At 49.7% G+C, this 19,142-nt stretch overlaps 1 long non-coding RNA gene across 5 annotated transcripts in view; it reads left to right on the forward strand.

Moving 5' to 3' along the window:
* Window positions 1-19,142, forward strand: part of LOC146176248 (uncharacterized) — a 221,867-nt gene that overhangs the window by 67,144 nt on the left and 135,581 nt on the right. For 4 of the 5 annotated variants that reach the window (XR_014701511.1, XR_014701508.1, XR_014701509.1 and 1 more), the window contains exons 2-4: window positions 7,413-7,556; window positions 7,685-7,756; window positions 9,155-9,302. This is a non-coding gene — a long non-coding RNA (uncharacterized LOC146176248). Of the gene's footprint in view, window positions 1-7,412; window positions 7,557-7,684; window positions 7,757-9,154; window positions 9,303-11,558; window positions 11,790-19,142 lie in introns of those variants that run through there. The other variant, XR_014701510.1, reaches the window with a different exon arrangement.

The following is a 19,142-nucleotide window of genomic DNA, read 5'->3' on the forward strand; positions in this document are numbered from 1 at the left end:
AACCTCTGTCGATTGCACGAAGGCGTCTTCTCTTGATTCTTCGTTCCCAATCTCCAATTTATCTGCAGCTCAATCGTGCTCGAAGTGAAATGGGCCTGTTAGTAAACGCATGGCGAACTAGTGGCAATTGGTGCAATAGTAACACGTCGCCTGCACGCAAAGCAGATTTTGCTTTTATTCGGGTGCAGATATGCTTCTCTTGTAGGTTGCAAGGAAGGCAAATTTCATTCATTCATTCATTCATTCATTCATTCAATGAACAACAGCATTAGGCCGTAGTATTCGGCAGCAACACGTTTTACGAAGTAAATTTGCCTTTAAATGTTCCGAATTCTTTGCGTAAACCGATCTTCTCGGATACCTTCTAGTGTTTATATAGCGTGCCTTCGGCATCTGGCACACGCCTCTTTGTACAGGTGCTGACATCATGCGTAACCGTGATTGGAAGATCCTCGAATAATCATGCTATTGGAATATATGCGAACTATCACTGCACTACAATCACCTTGTTTTCTGCGTTTCGCTGGAAGCTATAAGGTTTGCTTTTTGTGTAGTCGTATATTCGTGTACGGCCTGTATATCAAAATTTGTGTCGTTGACGCGGTGCCATCGATCTCGGTAATCTTTAAGGTTTCCTTAAATTACACGAGAACCATGCTTAGAAGGGTATACGCAGCTTTGTGAGATTGTATGTTGTAATACTGTAACAATAATTGTGAGTATAAAAAACAAGCGGGAAATTTAGCTTCGGGCTAATCCCGATATTACCGTGCGCTATCGCTGTGTCACCGTGAATGAGCCACTCGTTGTGCGCGCAAGACATTCCCGGTATCGTAGAAATGTCATCGACATCGTCAGAATCGAACTTCCAAGTGAGAAAAATTTGGTCAGGGGCCGACAAAAAAAAAATCAATTTTTATGCGGAACTTTTTGTGCTTTAAAGCAAATTCAAAAGACCGGACTTCCATACGCATCTCTCTATCAGGAGGCCTCATCAAGGAAGTCAGCAGAAGTTCTATTCTGTTTTTATTGGTGTTGGGCGCGAATGGTGACGACGAGGATGATGCAGACGTTCACAAATAAAAAAAAAACTATAAATCAGGATAGCATGCATGGTAAGAGTGAAGACGATGAAAAGTTCACAGTACCAATTACATTCAGCAGCCGGAGCTCCCCCAGTCAGAGAGGCTCACGATTCTCGACAACTCCCTCGGCTCGTCGCGATTGGGCAGACCCCTCGTAGGCAGGCATACTCCTGACGCAGCAGTAGCCTGTAGCCGCTCATGTAGACGGGCCCACCGCTCTTCCAGCAGATTCCACGTGATCCGGTAATACACAAAAGAAGAAAAACACACTAAGCTGCATGCGACGCTGGTATCACGTGACCAGACAAAATACCAAAGCAAGGAAAGGAAAACACGCACACACGCGCACAGACCTCACGAGATCCAACCAAACACAAAAAATTAAGCACAAACGAACTGAGATGTCAGCGTCCTTCTACAGCTCATCGCGGCGCGGGTCAACTGAGGCCGAAGTACACTTATTGAAACAGAATTGTCCTCCCCCGTCCGTTTCCAACGAGGTGTTGCCCGACCGAAACTGAAATGATTTAACGAGAGCGATAAGCCATCTCTGCGCAGCACCCTGTCAGCTCAAGCCAATAACGGGCGAAGATTTAGATCTTCTCTGCTCCGCACGTTACTTACAGTACCGATGCAGCCGTGAGCCGGCGGAAAGACGAAAAGGGGCGGTTGCTCGAAACGCGGTGTATACACTATTAAAACGCGATCTTTGTTTCTGGGTACGCTCGCGCGGTCCCGAGGTGCCGTTTTCTACGCAATGCCTCCGCTTAATTCGTACAGTTTTCGCGAACGAAGGAGGGGGGAGGGTGGGTGCAGGCATGAGAGTACGCTCTCTGACGGGACCGAATTCACGCTTCCGTTACGATCCATTTCTCGTGTCGTAAATATGCCCGGCCACTCTGCGCGAGCCCGGAACCACGCGACGATACATGGCTTGCAGGCCATTGGGAGAACGTTGCGTATGTCGCCCGATTCGTGACGATCTCAAGCTCGGTGACCGTACAGAGGTCTTAGTGCCTTTTTCAATACTAAAAACTGCAAAAAGGCGACGGCTTTGGAGAGGCTACAAAAATTCAGCGAGCAGATGGGTCGGAGGATTCATCGGGTTCTCAGTAAGAGGCAAGGATACGCCTAGGTTGGGCCATGCCTTTGTGACGAGCCGAATCCCCTTCTCTACACGAATAAAATCGGATAGATGCAATCATATGGAAATTCACTAAAATGACTATGAATTCGGTGATGGTGGTAGTGGTTTATTAAATAATCAAAAAGGAAGGAAAAGTGCGTTGCCTGCCGCGGCAACTGCTACCATAAGCAACCAACGCCTCTCCGCAATGGGGGAGTTGACCCCTTCCAGGAACTAAAAGAAGCTCACTTGATTAACCGATACGCAAAGCTGATGCAGACGGAGTCTGGATGCCGTCTTTTGTGACGCCTACAACATCCAACATGACTGCACGGAAAAGCTTTGGAGACACGAACTCTGGACCTCTCCGCTCCCACGTAGTATGGACAAAGAAATTTGCGAGGACAGACAACAGGCATGTAGGCTCAGGTGCTTGAAAAGCTGTTAGGCTCAAACGCTAGGGTCGCGCCTGGCGCCCCACTTCTCCTTCGCGCGTGCGGTCGCGCCCCTGCGATTGCGCGGTATCCCCCGGCGCCGGCGGAGTCTGCCGCCGCCGTCAAAGGGAGTGCTCCGAAAGGGGGAAAGGAGGAAGGGAAGGGCGGGCATAGCGCCGCGAGGTTCGTGACAGTGACCTTTCGGGAGCCGGTGGTCGAGGCGCCGCCGACCCACACCCGCCCAACCGATTCTCTTCCTCACGAAGGCCATCATAGTCGTAGTCGTCGAGGGGATGCGGTCGTCCGCTCGGGCTTTTTCAGCTTCCGGGCGGCTGCCGGTGCCGTGTTCGTCGCGGGTCGCCCGACACCTACGGACAGATGGGGGCGGCTTACGCCGCACACAAGTGTGCGCTGAGCCCGAACTCGAGTGTTCGAGCACTGTCTTTCCTCTGATGTTCTGTTTTATTGAAGGCGCGGTTCGCTGCACAGACTCGCTAAATGGCAGTATATTTTTCGATATTCTGAAAATCTCACCCAACACTACACGCACGACGTGCTTCGTCGCGGTGGCTCTGTGGTGATAGCTCTAGGCTTCTGAGCTATTCGACGGAGGTGAAACGCAAGGCGCCCGTGTACGTTAAGATGTCAGTGCGCGTTAATGAACGCCGGGCTGTAGAAATGGGTGCTAGAAAGTGGTGTCTCCTAGACGTGATCTGGACCTTCATTTTCCACCAAATTTAATGTTCGTTTTGAAAGTAATTGAGCTGAAAATGTACGTCCACTTATTGTATTTAATCAAAGTAAGAACGAGCAGAGTGCACGACTCCTTCTTAATCCCTGAAGACGCAACATGACTGGTTTGAATGTGAGCTCTATATATTCGATTAGTTTTCGTGTGAACGATTTTGCCGCTTCAGTTAAGAACGCTACCATGCGAGAAAAGAAAATTCGCCGTTGAAGGAGAGTGAGAACTGGTGATAGTAGTTTCAGGTCGAGCACTACTATTAGCAAGCGCATGACGTTTGATTCCTGCGGTGCGACATATGGCTGCAGAGTCATGAAGATGACACAGACATAACTTGGAAAGACTGGTCCAAACCGTCACGTCTTCGCGTCGGTAGCCTTTATGTATATGTGTTACTAATGAGATACTTATTATTCACATGTCCTGAAATCAGAACAACGCTCGTGGAATTCCGAATCACTCGAGCACCTACAGAGACAGCAGCAGCGAGGGGCCTCCGTTACCCACAGCTCCGGCCCAACCTCCGTCAAGTTCAACAAAGCTGCCCCGTGGAACCAGCCCCGATCATAACCAGCTGGACCTAAAGGGGAAGGTTACTGCCCCCTCCCGAGCGGGGGAGGGGAGGCCGTTCCCAAAGGAGGCAAGGTCGGCTCGGCACGTCCTCCTCTCGCAAGACAGTGCGATGTCGTGAGTGCCCTTGAAGGCGCCACGACAAACGGCCGCGGACCGATCCACATTGGAAGCTAGACAACCGTTATAGTTAAAAGTACAGCTAACAGCCTCACGTGCCGTTCAAAGGTATCTGAACGAGTCATGACATAACTGCTCTTGTCAGCCGTCTGTGATAACAGGTTAACAGGGGTAAAGGAAGGGAGGAATACATGGCTCTCGTTCGACGACATTGGCTAGTGGGCTGAGCTCACATGGAGAGCAAGAAAGTTAACTCATTACATCGTTATTTTATTATTTATTTTACATAATGCAGTTCACAAGGAGTTTTAGGAGGGTAGGGGGGGGGGGGATATAAAGCAGCATAAAAACAATCGCTGGCAAAAGAACAAAGTGAAGACAAAGTACACTGCCAGATCAATACAACAAACGTCATTTATCACCATAACGCACGTGTACTGCAAAAACAAGGAACGAAATAGGGTTTCTCCGCTGTGAGCAGAGCCTGACGGTAAACGAAGCCTATGGAAGGTTGAGTCACTTTCTTATTTGTTAAGCTATTCCAGCCAGTTACGGTCTTGGATAAAAGAATATTTAAAACAATTCTTATTATTTTTTTTTTTTACGAGGAACTGTGTCATCGTTAGTTGATGATTCGGCCCGGTAGCGTATTTGGAAGAAATCAGAGATGTTAACATTGTAATGCCTTCGCGGTATGTGGGCTACGCGACACAGACTTCATTCGGTTTCTGTGGGAATAGATCGGCACTCCATCTTTTTCAGAAGAGTTGTTACCTTGAGATCAAACGCGTGGTGTAGTTTAGAACGAGTACAGTTGCCCAAGGAAAAATTACTCTGCTGCAAAGTTAATAATAGCAAGAGTAAATCAATAGGTTAACAAATAAATGTTAAATTCAGGCATCCAGTCTTGATACTGCAGTATATGGTACGAGTTTCAGTCTTTCTATATTTAATGAAATAACACGCATTTTCTAAGCATAAAGTGGTTCCACGATCCCTCGGATTTTCAGCTCGACAAATCCTGACATTCGGACCCCGCCGGGGTGGCGCAGTGGTTACGGCGCTCAACTACTGTTCCCAAGGACGCGGGATCGAATCCCGGCCTCGGCGGAAGCTTTTCGATGGAGGCGAAAAGCAAGGCGCCCGTGTGCTGTGCGATGTCAGTGCACGTTAAAGAATCACAGGTGGTCGAAATTTCCGGAGTCCTCCACTACGGCGTCTCTCGTAGCCTGAGTTGCTTTGAGACGTTAAACCCCACAAACCAAACCAAACCAAACCTGACATTCGGTGCTCTTATGTTTTCATCGATAGTGCTAAATTTTTCACATACCTGTACAAAAACAGAACAAAACAAGAAATTCGTAGCTGACCCCTAAAGATTTCATTTTCTTGGAGACTGAATAATACTACTGAGGCGGAAATAGGTTGCGATGCCAAAGTTACCAGCAGCGCCTCAAACGCTTAAACTTATTTTAGTTGCCGTTGAATCAGTGAGTGGTTAATTTTACATCGGCTTTTTTTCTTTGCGCGTGCGTGCAGGCGCAAGCATTCTTGAGAGTACTATATAATGCGGTGGTTCCGCGCTGTGTGAACGCAATTTCCTCCTCTTGCTTCACACCCCTGTGTCGACGGTCCGCTTTAAATCGCTGCAGCGGCAGCGACAGGAAGCAGCAGGTGTTCGCTTTGTCGCCCGGGGTTCGAGCACTTGCCTCACCCGTGCTTGCCGCCCTTCCGGCATCACACGTCACTGCATTCCATACGCCGTGCTGGCACAGTTCTGCGCACCCAGCTTGTGGTGCTTCATGTTTTCCTGTCGGCCGCAGAGATTAAAGGAGTATAGGCGAATTCCCCAACGTTGAATGAAATTGAAGTAAGGTATAGCAATCGTTCCCTATTACATCCCTAACCCAAACGCAGCCACAAAGCTTCTCAGAAACTTTACGCAGGTGAAAAAAAGAATGCGTTCTGCGCAGGGGCTCGAACTCGGAACTAACGCCTATTAAAGCCCCGCCGGGGTGGCGCAGTGGTTAGGGCGCTCGACTACTGTTCCCAAGGACGCGGGATCGAATCCCGGCCGCCGAGGCCGGGATTCTGTGTGCTGTGTGCCGGGAGCCCGTGTGCTGTGCGATGTCAGTGCACGTTAAAGAACCCCAGGTGGTCGAAATTTCCGGAGTCCTCCACTACGGCGTCCCTCATAGCCTGAGTCGCTTTGGGACGTTAAACCCCAAAACCAAACCAAACCTAACGCCTATTAAATGTTTTTGCTGTGACGTAGCATCATGACGTACATACATGTTAGAGGCGCGCCCGTGAATTTTCGCTCATAACTAACCCCGACGCCAGACTTTATACAAAGACGCCGTGGTGAAAGGCTTTTAGCACATGGGCATTATAGTATATCGCCTGCTTCGAAATGCTCTACGCGCGGCTGGGGTAAACCCACGACATAACTCATTATCAGCGGTCGAAAGCCAGAATCATTGAGCCATCATGTGGAGCATAAAATGAGTCTAATGAATTTTCGCTGCGTAACTCAATAGAGTATGTGCTATGTTGTAGCATTAAAAAGGAGTGTTTAATTAAATCATCTAATCTCTTTCCAGTTTAAGTCCTGTTTATTCAATAGACACGAAAAAAAAAGCAAATCGTACATATTGCATTACAGCGATCTATCACAGTGACCTCCAACCGCGCGCGGCCGGTGCGCGCGCGCTTTGTCCCGACGCGGCCGGTATATATATGTGCAGACTTCTTCCAGCATGTGGCGCCATCTATCGACGTCAAGCGGATCTGGGCATGCGCAGTGGAACGCGTGGTGGCAGATCACCATGGAGGAAGGAAAGCTTAGGAGAGGCCCTGACGTCACTTTTTTTAAGCCGGCACGGCCGCGCGGCCGCGCCGCGACCGGACACTGCAATGTCTCTCCTCCTCCTTTACCCTCCGCATTTTCTATCTCTGCGACGCACACGTAGCTCGGGCCCTTAGCAACGCTGTTGCTAGTGGCCCGAGTTCTCATAGCAACTTGGCTAACCCTAAATTTTGACGTCACTTCCGCCACACTTTCTCCAATGGATTGGGAATGGCAAGGGCCTCTCCTAAGTTGTTTCATTCCTCCATGCAGATCACGGTAACGGATTGCAGTACAGTAAAACTCAATTGAATGTGGTCCCAGAGGTCGAAAATGGCACTTGGACCACAGGAAACTTGCTACATAACTGCAAGTGCGTTCAACAACCACATGTGTTCGAGCCCAAACTTGTGTTGTTTCCCTGAAACGAAGACAGTTGCCTGTCTTATGCTTGTTTTGTTTGTTTTTTGAATTTCATGACAAGCGACCGTTGTTTTGTGGAGTGACTGTGACTGGTCCAAACAGGCAGAATGAACGGCGGTATGAATTTGAAACAAATTTGAAAGTACTGGGGGATTAATGCGCAGCTTACGGTGTTCCTTCGTCGCCTCAAATTCTGTGCCTGCAGGTAAGTTATGCATACTATTATACAGTTCGATGCCTGCTTAATTCTTTACGCTAGCCGAGCGGACTCGTTTATTCGGGAGGTTTACAACCAGATTAATGGACCCCGCACTGTGTTTTGACACTTTACAGGCTACGGCTCAGACTTTGTGCGCGGCAGACGGGCGGTTGACGGTTGCGCCGAGGTAAAATGAGCAACAAAAGGTAAGCGGTTTTTCATTGCCTACATCATCAGAATTACGGAAAAGAATTATTTTAAGTGCTAAAGGCAGCACGCCATATCTGAACGCGTCTTGATAGCTCAGTATTAGAGTATGTATGTATGTATGTATGTATGTATGTATGTATGTATGTATGTATGTATGTATGTATGTATGTATGTATGTATGTATGTATGTATGTATGTATGTATGTATGTATGTATGTATGTATGTATGTATGTATGTATGTATGTATGTATGTATGTATGTATTTCAGAATACTGTCAATCCCAATTGGGATTATTACAGGAGTGGGAATATGGTAGTCTTAAACACAGGTACAATGCAGGCCAGACAACACATACATACATACATACATACATACATACATACATACATACATACATACATACATACATACATACATACATACATACATACATACATACATACATACATACATACATACATACATACATACATACATACATACATACATACATACATACATACATAGAGTAACAGATAGTAAATTGCCACGATTTTTTTTCTTGCTACAGCAGAATGACTTCTCGAGGGCTACATGTATATTCCATGCTGGCTTTTCGAGGTAATTTGCAGAGATCTGGCACTTCCTTCCCTTCGCTCGATGACAGACTCTCACTTAGCTTGATTGGACGAATAATTGTTGAAATATGTTGAAAAGAAGCTGACTTTAAAATAAATTATAATTTCGTCGTTTGCGGGCACTCCTCCCCAGAGCGGTACTTGTCCGTCGATCTATACGCGTTTGCTACATGATTATTTAAGTTTAATTTGTGAAATAAATTAGCTCGTCGAATAAATGGATCATTTTCATTTCCTATATCGGCGCGCATTTATTTATTAAATCAAATGTACGTTTTACCTCTGTGCTCTGTCACTGTGCAAGATTGCGAAGTGAACAAGGTTTCCAATAAAAAACAAAAGAAGGCGGGCATAAGACTGCGCGAGAATCAAAGGTCATAATTTGAAAGCGTCGAAATTAACGCGCGCACACTCGCTACTACGTGTACTCAATAAAAACAGGCAGAAACTTAATTGAAATTAAATCTTCACTCAACAGTAGTAAGAGTGATGACAGGCGGGCAGGGAATGCGACAAGCTTTCATTTATGTACATGTTTAATCGCCTCTTCGTGTCTAGTTAGGCGCCTAAAGACAATGACGCTAATTACAACGCATTGCCGGGAGGGGCAGCCGGAGGCCGAGAACCAAAGTGGCTCGGGCTGTTACCGGGCCGATTAAAGAAATGACAGCTCGCCTGACCCGCCTCCTCATGAACTGCCCGCACTTTTCAGATGGTAGAGGAGAGTTTCTTTAACCATCAGCAATCTTGACTGATCCTTTTCCTTCTTTCATAGAAGGTCCGTAATCGTGGGCCCTTTCGTCGTTCTTGCATCGAGGCGACAGGAGGCAGCTCCGCCGTCACCCGCTGACGAGTCAGGCGGCTACGCACGTGACGAAAAGAGCGAGGAGAATGGAGAAAACTCATGACGTCACCTGGCGAGGGTGAGTGTGACGTCACACATCATCCGGTGCGCGGGCGCAGCAAGCCGGGCCGGCTACGTATTTTTTCTTACCATCGCTCTCTTCTATGTCCTTCGACGCCGTCGGCGACCGCGTGCTTGCTTTCGGCGCGTGCGGCCAGCATTTGATCCTGCCGCGGACACCACTTATTGGTTGCGCTATTGTGACGTCACTTTGCTTGCTGTCTCCTTCGATTTTTTTTTTCCCTGACGCCCGTGTCGTTAGCCAAGGGCTATTACGGTGGTAATTTACGCGGCACTAGAGCGGAAATTGATTCGGCAGAGGAAGACGGGTCTTTCTTGGCAGTCTGGTCTGTCTTTTCATCGGAGGACTATTATCCTCCTTAGAAGTCGCTGTCGCCACCAATCAATGACTTCCTAAATAGAGAGGGCTGGCTCGATGAGACCCAACACCTCGCGAGAGTTTTCCTACATGCTGTTTCAGCTTAACGTTCTCTTCCGTGCGCGACTACCCGTGCGTGGTGACCTCTAAAGAGAGCAGCATCTTCAAAGCAGGGACGACGTTATCACATAAGTGACAAATATTATCAGCCTTTATTACCGGTGCACGTGTTTTATGCAGTCGAGGCGTCCTTGAAGAATTTAATGGCGAGTACATTTCCTTCACAATATTCGTTTGTGTGTTGAGATAATGGCCCTAAACCCGCCCTTTAGGTGCAGCTTAATGTTGAAGTTCACATCTCAGTTCCTGAGCTACGAATCCCGCCACCTTTTCCGACAAACCTAAAAGCGGCCATATTAGCACGATGAACGTACTTAGTGTTTTTTTTTTTTTTATCTATTGAATCCGTGAACGCAGTTTCCATCTTCGAGAAGGCCGCTTGAAGATGCCAAAGGGGACCGACTGATGCAATCAATGAAAGAGCTGCTTCATCTGTGCATTTTAGAGAAGCGTTCTGTGTTCTTATGCCAACTGTTGCTCCGTTGTGTCTGGGAGGATTCGATGCCCTTAACAACATGGGTGCAAAGAAATAATAGTGGACAGCTCCTGTCGACTGGAATCCGTCGTTCAGATGCAGCCCTTCTCGACAGCACCCACGCTCTCCTCCCGCCCCCTTCTTTCCCCAGAAAGTAGAAAAAAAGCAAAGAAATAGAGAAAAAAATCAGCCCTGGGGTCTCCACCGGTGAAAAACTGGCGGCCGATGCATGCTGCAGCCAGCGAGCAGCCGCCGCCGTGACGACGGAGACGCGGTCGAAGGAGAGAAGGAGAACGAGATAGAGACGAGGGCAGGGTAAAACAGAGACGGAAAGAAAGAGAGAGAGACTCGTTCAGGAAAAAACGAGGACGGTTGCCTCTGATTGGTCGATAGCGCCGCCACGACGTCACAAGGAGTCGTTGGCGTCGCCATGGCAATGTGACGTCATGCTCAAGGTTCTCCCCGCTGCTCGTTCCCTTTTGGAAGAGCTTCGCTCTTTGTGTTTGGATTTGTCTCTGCTCCTGGCTTGCCTCGGCGCGTGTGTGCGTGTGTGTGTGTGCGCGCGCGCGTCTCTCGCGAGCGGAATTTTTGCGCGGCCCGCCGCTCGCGGGGTCCCTCTCTCCCCTTCGGGCTCGCGCAGGGCGCTCGGCAAGCTTCGGCAGGGTCGCTGCAGCCGCCGGCGCCGTGGCGTCACGTGGGGGGATGGTGGTGAGAGAGAGGGGTGCTCTCTCGGCTGGGTTCGGCTTGGGGAGCGCCGCCGATTGCTCTGCCGCTGCTGCGAAACCATCTGCCTGCTGTGCATGCCTGCTCGCGGCCTTCTGCGACGTGAGGCGAAAAGTCGCGCGCCAGTTGATTCTGTGGCGTAGTAGATTGGGAGATCATAAACTAATCTGCAGGATTTGTATGACTGACACCTGTTTAGCATACGGACGCAATGAGAGACAACGGCTGGAGAGAGGTCGCCAACGTCTGGTGTACTTGGCGACTGGTCCACAGCGAAATGTGCCCATTAAAGTACTTCCAAGCGCAGTAAAATGTTCCTTATACTTTCCTGCACATGCGAATGCGGATACATGCTTTTAGTGTTTTTATTCTCTAAGAGTTAAAAAAGATTAACGTCTACGAACATTTTGAGGCTTGCCATAGCTTCTCCTCCAGTAGTTCCTATGCAACGTAAAACTGTTCAGCAGTGAGGAGCCTCCGAGTACCGTATTATAGAGATCGCCTTAATGCGCCAACCATTCTCCGGATACTCCGGCGTTAGTATTGTGAGCGAGAAATAAGAGGCACTGCTCTGGCAGGTGACATGGACAAGGATTGACCGTCGGGCGGTGTGCCACCACAAGAAGACATGACATGGCCGAATTGGCAGGAGCTGCCAATTCATGTTTGGCCTTGCGATGGAAGCGCGGGACAGGAGCTACATGCACACAGTACGTACGGCATCCTTGAAACGGGGATTTCTAGTGAACATGTCGGCAGGATTTGCATAATTTGTTATCTTGCTATTTAGTATGTGGCTATGTGGTAGTAAAGGCACAAATAAAAAAATGGGCTGATTTTATTGGGAATGTTCACCAGTGGTATGTGGCACCTGGTTAACATATGGCGATTAAGGAAAGAGAAATTATTTTCCTGATAACGAAGCAATATTGGAGCTCAATTGTTGCACACCCAAGTTCGGTGACATAAACCACTCTCGCACGTTGTGTTTTCCTTGCAATGGCGCACAAAATGACAATAAGGTCCTCAATTAAGGTTGAAACTTATCTGTGGCATTATGAACGGATGCAGAAATGTTTGCTCCCTTCGCGTGAGAGGGCAAAAGTAACTATTACTTGCGGATGCATCAAATATCTTATATTTTTCTAGGCAACGCATCATGGGGGGGGGGGGGGGGTGACTTCGACCGCCGAGTGAGGATCCATATTCTTCTGCCCGCCCCTGTACGATGACTGACGACGTCGGATGATGGCTGACCTTCGCAAAGCCCGGTCTGGCGCCCTCTGCCGGCAACGATGCTTTTCGCCTCTTGCATCTGTTCCTCGATCCTCTTCTTACGAGTTTTGGTTATAGTTCCTGCTTTGCTGCCGGCCAGTGGAAGGCGGCTACAAAGAGTCAAAGTTAGGCCGAAAGGAGGTGATGTGGCTGGGGTTCGGGGGCCCAGGCTTCACCGCAGTCGAACCATGAGGAGCCGAGACGAAGGACCAGGAGCAGCCAGGGAGGAGAGGCAAAGAACGTTTTATACAACTATTTACATGATGGGATATTAACAGGTCAACTTCTTTATTGTATTATTCTGTATTTCTAGAATGTGTTTTAAGTACCATGGACTTGATGCGCCTGGAATGGTTGTTTATTTTATGTATATTTTTATATTACTATAATCAATGTCAGTTATTTGTTGTTTTTTTCTCTTATATCTATCGTTCCTCTTTTTTTTCTTCTTTCCTGGTGTGCTCAAAACTTCTCTCACTGTGTATATAAGTGAAAAACGGAGCTCTCTGTGGAGACAATTTTCACCGCTTATATTTCACCACGGTTGTCCCCACTTCCGTAGCTGGGGAAACAAAGTTCAATCGGTGCAGTCCAATCACTGCAGCACAAGAAATCACTCAATGTACCGCCCACTGCCGAGGGTGGTGCTCGGACCTCCTCTCACATCTTTCGGTGGCGAGGGCAAATTTTCCGATGTCGATGACGATCTTCGGATATTCGGCACCAGGGCGAAACATCCCGTGAAGTCGCCCGCTCGCGGCGGTCATTTCCCTCGCGTAATTCCAAGGAGGTCACCCGCTTGGTTCCCTGTTGTCGCCGCCGTGGCGCCAAGTGGATTAAGGCCCGAAAGGCAACTCGTCTCTATCCCGAAGGAGGGGAGGCGGGAAGGGTTGGTCGCCGCAGCCGGAAACAAAGGTCACTCCGCCGCCGTCGCCACCGCCTCGCTGCCCTTGACGACGTCCAGGTTTCTCACTGTTGCCGCCGTGGGTGCCATGGGGGTCAATGCCCGAAAGGCAGCCCGTCTCCATCCCGAAGGGTGGGAAGGGTTGGCCGCCGCAGCAGGAAACAAAGCGTCACTCCACTGCCGTCGCCGCCGCTTCGCTGCTTGGCGGAGGTCGCTCGCCGGCGTCCGCTAGTTACTCCTCCATTTTCAGCTGCTGGAGTCTGCGCATACCTCGGCCGGAACCCCGGTCACAACAGAGGACCACGTACACGTGACAACTACGCTCGCCATAGGTGCATGGAAGGGGTCCGTATCTGCCGTGTGAAAGTTCTTATACTCTAGGCGCAGCCTAGCGTCAGTGAGGCTCCTGCATGCGCCTTGTGCTTTGGGGACCGGCGCAATAAGTCCGAATTCTGCTTTTCGCTGTGGCCCAGCCAGCTGATGAAGGCATTGACGGGCACAAGTGCTAGCAATCTGGAGTACGGTTAAATATATAGCTGGTTAATAGAAAAGGACAGAAGGGTTCCGATGGCACGAGCAGTGGACCCGACAGGCGACGATTGCTAGTTCGCCTCGAAAAGCACCAAAAACAATAGGCGTTGCCCCGGAACGGAGCCATTATTTGGAACGGTGACATTAAGCTCGTCAGAGGAGACCGCGTGGACATGCCGTGAAACAACGAGGGAAGGAAAGAGGAGAAATGGGGAGATTCCATAAGGATTTCAAAGGACCTGGCTGTTGGGATGGAGAACTTCATGTACCACCCGTTTTCTGCCATATTTGCGCATTGTTAACACACGTTTCCCTCTGCATGCTAGATGGTCGCGGTGCCGCAGAAGGCGGTACAGCCCATCTCTCCGAAACTTCGAACAAATTGCCCAAAGCGAGAGCATCGACAGAGGGGGCATCTTACAGCAGCTCGAAGAGGCGCTTCCCAGATTCACCAAGACCGACTTCTTCAACTGTCTGCCCTGACCGAGGCTTCTTCTGAAACGAAAAGTTCGTCGATCTCTCAGCGCGGCCCCCGACGACGTCATAATGGACAGCGCTGTATTTGCGGACGAAGGAAGGGTCGGTATACATACGTACATTACGCGGTTGTTAGGTAGTATCTGCAGAAAATTAAAAGCACACGTATGTGCTCTCTTTTTGTTGGTACGTGCGTACCCACAGAAACTGACCCAATGCATGGTCAGTTGATACCCAAAGTCCTTTAGGGCTAGAAGGCGGGCTGGGAGAATCTTCAAGTGGTTAATTCTGTGATAGTTAGTCAGCAGCTGTAGAGAAGTCTCGAGTCGCACAACACATTCACAGGTCCAAGTGGGTCGGCACTTGTCTCAATGAACTTTGTGGCCAAGTGGAGACCGGCCAGCTCTGCAGCGGTTGAACTTGCAGGGAACGACAGGCGTTAGCATCTTGACTGATCCAGCTGTAGCCTTGACAGTGCCAAAGCTACAGCTGCTTGTCCAGCTGCCATCCATGAAGAAGAGAGTGGAACCGCTGCACTCCTCAAGGAAAGCTATAGAGTACATTGCTGGAAGGCAGCGACAGGAGTGTGAAACCTGGAGTTGCCCTCCATTCCCGGGATGACTTGCAATGGAGAACGGTTGGGCGGTGGAGGTAGGACAGAAGCTGGTTACATAATTTCCATGACTACGGCTGACAACTTTCCCATTCTAGAATGGGAATTGTGCAGTCGTTCTAGTACAGCATCGTATAGGGCATGAGTGAGATGGTCAATGTGCGACAGTCCCCTCAGGGCAAACAGAAGGTCCAGAGGGTAGATACTAACTTCTGCCAAGGTGGCAGGGATCTGGGATTACTGGGGGACTTCAAGAAATCATCAGGCCCAGCGCTTGCCGATGTCCAGTCGCAAGACACGGGTAGCTCGGAGGGAGATGAAGAGCAGGGCGTAAAGGATGACGATGTCGCCGCTGCTTCGAAAAGTTTGATTACCTAAGTGGAGAAGCAATCATTGCTTCTAGCAAGGAGGCGTTGGACTGCTTAGCCAACATGATCTATGTACCGCAAAGGGCTTCCAAGTGATACTTGCGTGCCGGCTAGTTGGTTAGATGACTGGGAAGGCCTCTGGCGCGGTTACACACAAACACAACAGAGATTACAGCAAGACGTTCCCACCGATGATGCGCTCATTACTAACTAGCTGTTATTTGTGATACGAAGAAGAAAGCATCACAAAAAGACGTAAGGGTACAAGAAGAAGAAAACAGAAGATTCAGGAAAAATGCGAAGAAAAACTGAGTGAAAGCATTAGCTGCGGGTGACCGAGCGTTCTTCTTCTCTTTTTCTTCTTCGTCAGCCCACATATAAAGCCCCGCTTTAACCAAGCCGTATGAACGTGCCTTAGTGGCCTATATGGGTAATGGGAATGCCAGGGGTCCTAGTAGGCTGATTCTGACATAATCGTCCCATGTGAAATGAGTGACCCAAGTTGGCAGCTCCTGCCAACTGAGCCGCGGCTCTGACCGCGCCACGCCGACCGCTTGAGTTGGGAGCCCATCTCTCGCTTTTGTGTCACGTGGGGTGTGACATCACAGCGTTACGTGGATAAGACGTGGTTACCGCCGCGCTACGCCGACCGCTTGAGTTGGTCGCCCAGCTCTCACCCCAGTGTCACGTGGGGTGTGATGTCACAACGTCACGTGGGTAAGACGTACGTGGCTACCGCCGCGCTACGCTGAAGGCTCGAAACCTAGAGTAGTATTACTTTCGCAATAAAATAACGCGAAAATAATGGCAAATTGCGTCTATCTTCTTGTCATATATTGTCCCAACGAAGCAGTATCACTTCCTTCCTGCTGAACGCCACAGATGGAACACTCACTCATTCCCTTTCTCCACCCGAAATCACCTTAAATGCTTCGATAATCTGTCTTTTCATTGATTGGACCAGGTTACGCGCAGAGGACAGATTATTGAAGCATTTATGATGATTTCGCGTGAAGAAGGGGAATGCGTGAGTGTTCCATCTGTCGCGTTCAGCAGGGAGAAAGTGATACTGCTTTGTTCAGATATTATTGCCAGAAGATAGACGAAATTTGCCATTATTTTTGTTTTATTTTCGTGTTATTTTTCCTTCAAAATGTTTCTTCGCATTTTTCCTGAATCTTCCGTTTTCTTCTTTTATTCTTACGTCTTTTTGTGATGTTTCCTTCTTCGTATCACACATAACAACCAGTTCGTAGTGAGCGCATCAGCGGTGTGAACATACGTCTCGCATTAATCTCGTGTGTGTGCGTGTGCGTGCATGTGTGTGTGTGTGTGTGTGTGTGTGTGTGTGTGTGTGTGTGTGTGTATGTGTGTGTGTGTGTGTGTGTGTGTGTGTGTGTGTGTGTGTGTGTGTGTGTGTGTGTGTGTGTGTGTGTGTGTGTGTGTGTGTGTGTGTGTGTGTGTGTGTGTGTGTGTGTGTGTGTGTGTGTGTGTGTGTGTGTGTGTGTGTGTGTGTGTGTGTGTGTGTGTGTGTGTGTGTGTGTGTGTGTAACTATGCAGTGCCAGAGGCCTTCAGAGCTTCCTAGTGAGCCGGTCATCAATTATGGGACCTAGATACTTCACCTGACGTTTCCACACCAGGGGGGTCCCAACGATGTGCAAAGTTGCAAGTCAGCGGATGCTCCTCGCTGCTCTGGGATGTAGGACCAGGGCCTTGGATTTGGTTGCCGAGAGGGCCAGTCCTTTGAGTGATAGGAAGTCCTGAACGCCATTGACTGCTCTCTACATCTTCCTTTCTAATATAATCTTAAGAGTCAAAAGGGGCAACATCGCCACGTATAAATGGAGCAGGAAGCCTTGTGCCATTTGTCATGCTGAATAGAGTTCAGCAGGCCAGCCAGGACAAGTTTGAATAGCCATGGGCTGAGGGACCGATACTTGGGCTATGGAACGAAAAATGGTAGAGGTAACATTAAGAGATAGGAAATGTGCAGAGTGCCGGGTTAGAGAAATAAGTCAAGTTACTGACATTCCGGTGGAAATCAAAAAGAAATGGGCATGGGCAGGACATGTAGTGCGAAGAGAGGATAACCGATGGTCGCTTAGGGTAACAAACTGTATTCCAAGGGAAGGAGAGCGTAGCAGGGGGCGGCAGAAAGTTAGATGGGAGGATGAAGTTCGCAGGGGTCAAATGGATGTAGCTAATACAGGACCGGGTTAATTGGAGGAATATGGGAGAGGCCTTCGCCTTGCAATGGGTATAGTCAGGCTGATGATGATGGGGACCGATCCTTGGGGCACGTCAGAGGTAACGGGACGGGGGGCTTAGTGGTTGTCTAACTCGAATCTTCAGGGATCGGTTAAAGAGGAAGCCCGATATGAATGCATCAAGTTCCTGCTCACCACCAGGAGTGTCTGCTCAGTAGTGGAATGAGGAAGGTTGTCCAACGCAGACTAGACGTCGAGGACGACCAGGAAGACATCTACAGAATGTCTGGCATCATCGAGGATGGAGATCACGTCCAGAATAGAGTCTGCAGTACAGCGGTGTTTCCGGAATGCTGTCTGCAGCGCTGGAAGGAAGTTACCAGCCCCGGCGATCCATGTGAGCCACTCCAGGGCGACGAACTCCATTGTCTCGCAGGCTGCAGAGGTCAGGAAACAGGACGTAGGCTGAAAGTTCCTTAGCCGACTTGTGGGGCTTGAGGACTGGGATGAAATGGCGTTCTTCCAGGTATCTGGCAGAGTGCCGCCGTCCTAGATGTCATTAAAGACAGAAAGGATGCGTGTCTTCTTGGGGCGCATTGGACTGAGTCAGCCCGACCCGTCTAGGTTTACATGAACCCGTTTCTGTCGGGCTCAGATCGTCGCTACACCTTGGTTCAAGCAAGCGAACAACGCACAAGCGGGATAGACCGAAGAGGGAGAGGAGGAGAAAACATATCTATTGACAGTTCTGGTACACAGTTGGGACTTTCAGTCCAGAGCTCCAGTCGCCGCCGCCGCCGACGCCCGGGCTCTGCCCAACAGCGACTGCTAGTCGCTCACGTGTGTCGAGCGGAGGGCTGCGTCCCATGCAGCTGGGTCATGCGGAGGGATAGGATAGCGAGGCATGTCCACGTGACGTGCTACAAGGAAGGGTAGGCGTCACAGTGGGGACATGTGGAGCAGAACTGGGAGAGATAGAAGCGGTGCAAGTGCGAGAGGTTGGTATAGACGCCCGCTTGTAGCTGACGCCTCGTCACCGCCTCGGCGCAACTGAGGTGAGGGTGAGGGGGAGGTAAGTCGTACTGGCAGACACGATAATGGCGAAGGAGGTCGGGAGTGATGGCAGTGGTGAGGGAGGGGTCTGGGCCGACTGAGACGTCAACCCGCAGGCTGCACTGTTGATGCATTCGAGGGCGAGCTGATGCGCCTGCTGATTGCCGGTCACAAGATTGTGTCCAGGGACCCAGAGGAGTTCTACATGCGTTTTGAGGCTTAGGTTACGGTGGAGGATGTGGAGGGTCCGAGGGGTGATGCGACCTGTTTGGTAACGGCGAAGGGCCGCCTGGGAGTCCCTGATGATGATGACATGCTCAGCGTGGGTTAGGATGGCAAAGGCTATGACATTTTGTTCAGCATCAATGATTTCGGAGGTAGACAGAGAGGCAGTAAAGGAAGAGGGATAATGCGCAGACGAACAGCTCAGTCCCGTCTTCTGTTGCTGCCCGACCAGGAAGAAGGCAAGAGAGGCGCTGTCGGGTCGAGCCAACTTACCCACTGCTGTCAGGCTGACTCATGACAGCCCAACTTATGTGCAGCTGGACACACGGGCACATACATGAACCCTACATCCGGTTTTAATCCTGACAGGCCTACTCGACCCGACTTTGTCGGATTCATGGAATCCACGACGGTCCGGTCCCCTGCTGCTGCCCAACCAGCAAAGTGGCAAGAGTATAGGGCTGACTTGACCGGATTCGATGATCGCTTATCTCGACAGCCTGGCAGC

The sequence above is a fragment of the Amblyomma maculatum genome, chromosome 10, assembly GCF_055883805.1.
Source record: "Amblyomma maculatum isolate TAMU_Amacu chromosome 10, ASM5588380v1, whole genome shotgun sequence".
In the NCBI taxonomy this organism is placed as follows: domain Eukaryota; kingdom Metazoa; phylum Arthropoda; class Arachnida; order Ixodida; family Ixodidae; genus Amblyomma; species Amblyomma maculatum.